Raw genomic sequence first — 9893 nt, forward strand, 5'->3', positions numbered from 1 at the left:
TCACAATTGTAAAGGTAGAAGTTTTGTAACAAAAACGGGAGAGTAGTTAATTTTACAGTCCAGAAACAAAGGACCCTAGGACCATCAAGGGAGAAGAGCACAAGCGGAATGTGGGACCTTAACCAGAGAAGCAGCGATATCAGCGATGTAGGCAAAGATGGAGACATGGAGAGCGGGAGCAGCTAGGGACTCAAGATTCGTGGGAAGAGAGGAACTGAGATGGTGACCAGGAGGCAGACTTGTAGAATGTGCCATTGGTGGTATAAATTATTATATATGCCTGAGTATTTAAATAAAAAAAAAGCTAAAGTTAATAGCGATAAATACTGTTAACTGATGGTACATGGAAAGGATTGTAATAATTACAATGAAACAAGGTGTATGGTTTGTTAATGCAAAACTGATGATCTGTCCTGTAAACTTTCACTCAATCCACAATAAGAACCTTAAAAAAAAAAAGTCATTACAAACCCTATGGATCACTAGGGTCCAACTGAACTGTGCCTTGACTTGTCATGAGTTGGAGACTGACTTAAGGCTAGCTGGCTAAAGCAGGAAAGCAAATTATAAATAGATGTTACCATTGTAATTTAAACCCCAAGAATATCTTGCAAATTCTCTTATTTTCTTACAAATTTTCCAACTACCTGGGTCCAAAACAGATTCTGATGTCAGTGTCACAGAACTTATGAAAAGCTAAAGAAGAATAAATTAGGAAAATGGATGCAACATAAAGTTGTTCTGCAAAAAATCCCAGCTCTGAACCTAAAGTTCTATAAATGGGGATCAGCCAGCTTGAGTGCAAGATTGGAAGAGGCCACAGAAGGGAGGCTGATTCTTTTCTATATTTCCATGGGGCTCACTGCTGTACCCTGCTGAACTATAAAGAAGTAATGGAGCAGGGTTTGTCTTATTTTTACCTTCACGTATTAATTGTGTACCGTGTAGGAAAGTTTAAGGGAAATTTAATGTCATACAAATGTTATGGTTGTAATATTGATATATACTCTAAATCATGTGGAAAAATAGAATGCAATTACATTGTTTGAAATTTCCAGGAATGTGCTTTTGACTTATTGTGTATTGTTGTTGCTGTTCAGTGCCATCAAATTGGTTCTGACCCATAGCAACCCTGTATAGGGTTTCCAAGGAGCAGCTGGTGAGCTTGAACCGCCAACTTTGCAGTATCAAACAGCTTTTCAGTCTGGTGCACTAACTCACAGCTCCACACCAGGACTAGTGTTGGTGTGTGATAATGATGGTTATGTGCTGTGGAGTCGGTTCCAACTCATAGCAACCCTGTACAGGGTTTCCGAGGCTGTAAATCTTTACAGGAGCAGAATGCCTCATCTTTTCTCTCTAGCTGGTAGTTTTGAACTGCTGACCTTGTGGTTTGCAGCCCTATTCCTAACCACTACACTACCAGAGCTCCTAGCATATCCTAAATAAGAATAATAACTAAAAAAGCAAAAAAATCATTGCAGGTGATAAGACATGGATTCATCACTATTATCCGGAGAGTAAACAGCAAAGTATGGAATAGAAAAATCTTCAAACACCAACCAAGAAAAAGTTCAAAAGTCAACCATCACCTGGAAAATTAATGCTTTAATTTTCTGGTATGCTCAAGGGTCAATATTGGAACACCATCAGGAATAAGGTTCAACAATCAACAGTGATAGCTACAGTGAGATGCTCACTGAAAAGCTGAAGACTAAACTTCAGATTAAATGCTGAGGATTGCCATACAAGGCCACTGTGATCTTGCTTGACAATGCATGTCCACACACCTCTGCCCACACTGCTGACGCGATAAAAACTTCCTTTTGAGGTGATAGAGCTTCTTGCTCCATGGATCTTGCTGATCCTGCTGCATGGAACTTCCATCTGCTTGGTTCCATGAAAGGAGCCCATTACCCCTTCCAGAATAAAGATTCACCTCTGATTTAAAAAAAAAAAAGTGAAGCCAGCAGTGTATTTGTGGCTTGCAGCTCAACTTAAAACATTTTTTAATAAGGAAATATTTTGTTGACAGATAGACAACGTGTATTGAAAAGCAAGGAAATTGTGGCAAAAATGATGTATTTGTCTTTTCTAAAAGTTGACTAAAGCAAACTCTACAGCCAAGGTGCAGATTTTTATGTACCCGTGTAAATATCATGATATCACAGATAACATTTTATTTCAAGATTAGTCTTGAAATATTCTTTTTGATGAGGAATATGATGCCTTTCCTCTTTAGTTTAGCATTTCTGCTTAGTAAAACTTACGATTGCCTTATTCAAAATGGGCAATTGCAGTCCATTTCAGATCACTAATGCCTAGGATCTCTATCTTTATTCTTTTCATTTCATTTTTTTTCTTAGATTTATATTTCATACATTTTATGTTCTGATTATTAATTGATGTTAACACATGGAAAGAATTGTCCTTTGAATGTTGCCAGGATGACAAGACTTTGTCTCTCATACTTTGTACATGTAAACAGGAAGGACTACTTTCTAGATGGCAACTTGCTTAGTATTGTTGTTGTTGTGAAGTGCTGCCAAGTTGATTCCAACCTATAGTGACCCTGTATAGGGTTTCCAGAAGTGACTGGTGAGCTGGAACTGCCGATCTTATGGTTCAAACCAACTTTGCAATCCAGTATATTAAACCATAGTGCCACAGCAGGACTAAAGTGTAGGGTCAGTGAAAATGAGGGAGACTCCCAACAAAATGGATTGGCACAATAGCCCCAGCAATGGATTGGCGCAAAACAATTATGAGAATGGTGCAGGTTTGGTTTGTATACGATCAGTATGAGTCCTAACTGACTCAATGGCACCTAACAACAACAAATTATAATTAATGATTTATCCACCATTCCTCTCCCACCCCTGGTAACATTCAAAGGATGATTCTTTCTGTGTGTTAACTCTTCACAGTAGTGGCCTCATAAGAGATTATAGTCCTCAGAAACACTTCAAACCTGGAACAAAACTCACCTCCATGGCTCAACTTTCAGTGGGAAGAGTGTTATTACATTGTGGAGATTGTAATCAATGTCAGAAAATGAATGAGTATGAATTTATGAATAGAAACCCTTTTTTTTTGGTAAATTTTCACCCAAATCACACTAATGAAAAAACACATTTTATTGTATGGAAATTATGCTTCAATAAAATTGACTTGAAAAGTTAAAAAAAATTAAAGGATACAAAACTTTAATCAGAATAAGGTAAATGTAAGGTAAAACAAACTGACTGATAAATACCACTATCTGTTAGACAGCAATATGTAAGTTTAATAACAATGACTAAGAGTAAGGGAAACTCTGGACTCTCATATATTACTAATGTGATTGATGTGATGGTTAGTTGTTCTGATCTCTTTTGGGGTGATTTGGAAAAATATACAAAATGCATCTTTCACATACTTGTTTATGAAATATTACCACTTAAGAAATGTACTTACAGATGTACCTGAAAAATAATTATATTAATTTTGTACTGCTGGCTTCACGGCACATAACCACCACCAACCACCACCATAACAAATTACTGCAACTCTAGTGTCTTCCATTCATACACAGTTGTTATCTGACAATTTTTTAGGTTAAAAATTCAAGGAATTTTGTTAGTTTCTCTGCTTAGAGAAAGAAACTGAAATCAAAGTGATGAAAGAGCAATGTTCCATTCTGAAGCCTTTAAGTAGGCCAACAAGCAGTCAACTCTGGAAAACCGGAATGGTATTTCTTTAGCAGGACCACATGAAAGTGGACAGCAAGAAAAGTGCTGATACACTGACTTTGAGTAACTCTTATTCATGTCTAAAGACAGAATATGCATTCAGTATTTTGTTGCTATTGATGCTCATGGTCATATCCTGAGTTTGAATCACAATGTAATCTAGTGCAAAGGCTTAAGCACCCTTTATCCTGTGTAACTTCTGACACTGACACTCAAAGCAGTCACCCCAATTCCTCTGCAGGCTTCACATCATATATGCAGGCAGTCCTCTCAAGGTGATAGCCCATATGCTATCTGAGAACTTTTGAAGAGATTGTTCCTTATAATAATCTTCTTACTGATGTCTTCTCTTCTGAGGTGGTCTTAATCCATACCTGACAAATTATTTCTTGCCTAATATGGAATTATTCTTATCAATCCATCCATAAACACTATAACTATTCCTCCATTAGTGAAGGTAAATGAATGGCAGGGATGAGGTGAAAGTTGAAAGAAATCACAATATAGACATGTAATAATATTCTACTAAAATTTCAAAGAGAAGATATGACTGCAACATGTGTTGTCGAAAACTGTACAATAGAGGATGAATGGGAAATTTAACATGACCAGGAAATAAATTATCACAGTTTCCTTTATTCTCTGAATAAAACTTGTATTTTTAGTTATTAACAACAAAGCAGAGTATAAGTTTTGATAGAGACAATAAATGCTTTACTCATGGATGGTATGGTGAATGATGGAGCCCAGTAATCAAAGAAGAAATCAGCAGTAAACAAATGGTATAAGGAAATGATTTCAGTGCAAACAAGTTCCAAGATGCAAAATGATTATAGGCACTAGAAATATTGTTACATGTTTCCATGATTAGAGATGCACATTTAGACATTTGACAACAGACATGAAGATGTGTTTACTAGATCTGAACATAAAGAGACAGTGTCTTGATGTTATGACAAAACTTTTCATGCACCAATTTAAAAACTAGCAAGTGTCTCCTATCATTATTTTGAAGCATTTATAAATCGCTGTACTTCACATGGAACCATAAATTTCGTACTATATTTATAACCAAATTGCTTATACAGACAGGTATCTCCAAAAAATACTTACCTGAGGGGCTCCAAATCCTATTACTGGTCTTTATTCACAATTCTCTTCTAGTTCAATTCTTTCACTCTCTCTCACTTTCTCTCTCTACCTTCTGCTACCCAACTCCCACATCTACTACAACTTGCATCTAATAGCTTTGCCCAGTGCCTTAGGAATTACCCAGAGATCTTACAAAACCATGTTATGTGCTTTCATGGTACAGGTAACCTGAAACCCAAGAATTTATGTCCTGATATTTGAAAAACAATCATTGTTGAAATCTGTAAGCTTACAATGGGGAAGGAAGATCATCATTGCTGTTATTATGTACCATCGAGTCAGTTCTGACTCATAAAGACCTTAAGCAAAACTGAATGAAATACTACCCAATCTAGCATCACCCTCACAATCATGCCAATCCATTTTTGGGGGGTTTCCCTATTTTCTACTGACCCTACACTTTGCCTAGCATGATATCTTTCACCAGAGACTGGTCTCTCCTGATAAAATGTGTGAAGTATGAGTGATGAATTCTCGCCATCCTGTCTTCCAAGGAGCATTCTGGCTGTACTTCCTCCAACATAGATTTGTTTGTTTTCCAGCAGCCCATGATATTTTTAATATTCTTCTCCAATATCATAACTCAAATGAATAAAATCTTCAAAGATTTCCTTATCTACTGTCTAACTTGCACATGCATGTGAAGTTATTGAAAATGCCATAGCTTAGATTAGGCATTCCTTAATCCCAAAACTGATTTATTTGCTCTTGAATGCTTTAAAGAAGTCTTGTGCAGGAGGTTTGCCTATTGTAATACATCATTTGAGTTCTTGACTGCTGCTTCCATGAGTGTTGACCGTGGATCCAAGCAAAATGAAGTCTCTGACAGCTTCCATCATTTCTCCATTTATCATGATGTTATTTATTGGTCTATTTGTGAAGATTTTGTTTTCTTTACATTGACATCAACCCATATTTAAAACTGTGGTCTTTGATCTTCATCAATATGTATTTTAAGTCCTCTTTTCTTTCAGCAAGCAATGTTGTATCATCTGCCTATCCCAGATTGTTAATGAGTCTTTCTCCAATCCTGATGCTGCATTCATATTCATATAATCTAGCTTCTCAGATTATTTGCTCATCATACAGATCACTTAAGTATGGTGAAAGAATACAACTCTAGCAGGCACCTCTTCTAATTTTAAACTATTCACTTGAGATAAGGTCTAAATTCAGGTGGGATATGTTCAAAGTCAAATTTTGCCTTTCATGAACTTATTTTCATTTTCTTCAGCTTCAACTGATAAATACAGTGAGGGTTCACAAATAAATAAGTTAATAGGTTCACCTTCTGATAAATTGAATTTATGGATGTGTGACTGTACATTGAAGCCAACTAATCACCTTAGCTTGATTGAAAGATTACTTTTAACATCATTTCAAATGACTCTTGTACTCAAAGAAGTATGGAGAATTCTTAGAATCTTATATATAGTAGCATAAACTTCTCCTTGAAAGAAGTTGTTGGTGTGTGCAGTGGAGTTTGTTTCAATTTATAGCAATTCCATATAGGGTTTTCAAGAGTGGCTGGTGGTTTCAAACTTTCAACCTTAGCCAACTCTCAGTGCTTATCCTACAGCACCACATCAGAGTTCTGTAAGAAGCTAAAGTCATCTAAATATGAAAAGTCCAGGGTGATTAAAAGCCATAATAATTTAGTTTTGAAAGTAAACTTCATGAAGAGAAAATCAATCTTAAAACACTGAAATAAAGATATCAGTTCTTCAAAACATTAATATTGTATTTCTTGAAATCTTACTTAATGAATCATAATTTTCTTCAGATGCATATATATGCTGTTGCTAGTTGTCCTTAAGTTAATTACAATTCATGGAGACGCCATGAGCCCAGAGTCAAACTGTGCTCCATAAGGGTTTTCAAGGTTGTGACCTTTCTGAAACAGATAGCCATGTCTGTCTTCCAAAGCTAGTAGCTGAGCACCTCTTTGTGCCACCCATAAACTCCCAATGTATTTCTAAACCCACTGCTGTTCTGTCAATTCCAACTCACACAGACTCTAGAGTAGAATTGTCCTACAGGTTTTCCTAAGCTGAAATCTTTACAGAGGCTGACTGTCACATCTTTCCACTTTGGAGTGGCTGGTGGGTTGGAACCACTGAGCTTTTAGTCAGCAACCGAGCACTTAACCACTGCATCACCAGGGATTCTCCAGTGTGTATCTAACCCATTGCTGTTGAGTCTGTTCCAACTCATAGTGATCTTCTAGGACAGAGGAAAAACTGCTCCATAGGGTTCCAAAGGCTATAAATCTTTATGGGTGCAGACTACCACATCTTTCTCTTATAAAACAGCTACTGGGTTCAAACTGCTCAGCCACTGGACTCCTAGTGTATATCTGTTATTGTTGTTGTTAAGTGTTGTTGAGTCAGTTCCAAGCCATAGCAACCCAATGAGTACAGGGTTTCCAAGGAGTGGTTTTGAACCGCCAACTTGGGGTTAGCAGTCCAGTGTTTATTTTACAGTGCCACATATCTAGATATATATAATTTAAAGTAAAAAATCACTGCATATTTGTATATTTTATTCAAAAATACCAAACAATTATGCTGGAACAATTTGTGTTTTACCTCATCACAATACCCTGAACTCAGGGAATATAGAACAACGGTTATTCATTTGTTAAAAGTCTTTAAACTTGGTAAAGTGCATCAGAGAATTCAAAGTTCTGAGGGTCTGGCCTCATATAGATTGAAACTCATACAGATGAAGCAAAACCTCATTTTTGAATCACATGATGTCTTAAGATGGCATGACCGCTAACCTAATTTACCAAGTTAATGCTGTTTTAAGATGTTTTCTTGTTTCTGTCTCTCTTAACCCTCATTTTTCTGTTTCTTTTAAATTCTAATGTCTGCTTCAAGTAAAAGTGAAAAACAAATGGTTTCAGAAGAGGCCTTGATAACAAATCAGTCAAGGTCAGTGGTCCCAAAGAGAGCCCCTTTATATTTCTCCTTAACAGAATAAGGCAGCTTAAAAAACTGTGATTCATGAAATGGGAAATGGAAAACATATTGTATGCATTTAAAATAACTGATTTGAATACAAAGAAAATCCCTTTGCCCTCGTTCTCTTTCTCCACAATGAAAGAACGAAACTCTAGAAGGAGCCAAGAGGGCTGTAAGACATGAGAAAGTTTTCAACTATTTCAAATCATTATCCATATGTGGATTTTAAAAATCATTAGCCTTCTGAGATTGTTTCAATGTCTAAAGTTCCATAGGACATTCTTTGTTAATATTTCTTATATTCCTCTTTTGTTTGGATGTTATAAAGCAGCACAAAAACATTATGGTTTATTCTGATTAATTGTTTTATTTACTCAGGAATATGGTCTTTATCTCAAAAGGCCTAGAAGTAACATTCTATACAGGGACACCATTACTATATTGCTTACGAATTTTGATTTTTAATAGCCCTTCTGCCTTATTTATTGTCCCCACCAGCCATATATATTTAGCATGAAAAGAAAATCTGTTCAACTGTTGAATACAAAACACTAGAGTTTTTGTTTAAATCATTTTCAATGAAGCCTCTGGTTAGTACAACTAATGCATATGGAAAATTGATGGAAGCTGCAATCTGTTACTCTTGTATTGTCATTTGGAAATATTGATATTTTAGAATATATTTTCAATTTATTACATCTTATACTAAAAAGCTCTGGTTTGGTGCAGTTCAATCAGTATGGGACTACTAACCAAAATGTTGGCAGTTCAAACCCACCAGCTGCTGCTTAGAAACCTTATTCAGGGTCTCTATAAGTCAGAACTGAGTCAAAGGTTTCAAAAACAGGGTCAAGATTAATTGAAATTTTGCTTGACAACAAAGGGATTTTTTTGAGTTTTCAGTGCAGGACAATCCCTGGAAAGTACATCATGCTTGATAAACTAGCACAAAAAATATTATGAGAAAGTCAGTGAGAAAGGAGACCCTTAATTAAATGGATTGATACAATGTTTGCAATAGTCAGAACAAGCACAAATACAATTTGATGATGGTGCAGGACTGGGAAACATTTTGTTCTGTATACAGGAAGGCTTAAAAATGTTCTTGGAAAAACTGCAATTATATTTTAATTCCATTTTTCCGTGAATTTGTCCAGAGTCACTAAGAGTTATAACCAGCTCAATGGTATCTAAAGAAGATTCAGTTTATATCAGCAACCCCTGACATTGTTTATTATTAGAATCATGCAATTATTTGTGGTTTCTACATTTAACATACATACCTACATGCTTTTTTCTCCTTTCCATATATTTGCTAGGGCATGGTACATTTTTCATTACTTCATTTCCTAGAAAATGTCTCTGAACCTATGAAAATACATTTCTTTAAGCACAATAGCCCACTCACTGTCAGTTCGTTGTACTGCAGTAACTTACATGTTTCCACGATGCCAGAAACTTTGCCACCAGTATTGCAAATACCAACAGATCACCTTTGGTGGATAGATTTCAGTAGAGCTTCCAGACTAATACATACTAGGAAGAAAGATTCATCCATCTACTTCTAGAAATTAGCCAATGAACTCGTATAGATCCCATCAGAATATCGTCCAGTATAGTGTGGAAAGTTGAGCACTGTACATTTGAAGGCACAGAAATGCACGGTAACCACACAATGGACTCAAGCATTTCAGTAATCATGAAGAAGGCAAAGGACCTGGCAGCATTTCCTTCTGTTGTACATGAGGCTGTCGTGAATTGGAGTGGACTGGATGGCAGTAACAACCAAGCATAGAATCATGATTAAAACCTATTTTTAAAAGTAACAGGAAATAAATCCAGATATACCCATTGCCATCAAGTCAATTGTGACTCAGTGACCCTATAGGACAGAGAATACTGCTCCATAGGGATTCTGAGACTTCAAATTTTTGCAGGAGCAGACATGCTTGTCTTTCTCCCATAAGTGCATATATATATATAAATAAGTTCATTTTGTAAGATAGTATATATATGCTATGGGTCAGAACCAACTTGACGGCAC

This window comes from Chrysochloris asiatica, unplaced genomic scaffold (genome assembly GCF_000296735.1).
Source record: "Chrysochloris asiatica unplaced genomic scaffold, ChrAsi1.0 scaffold00091, whole genome shotgun sequence".
In the NCBI taxonomy this organism is placed as follows: Eukaryota; Metazoa; Chordata; class Mammalia; order Afrosoricida; family Chrysochloridae; genus Chrysochloris; species Chrysochloris asiatica.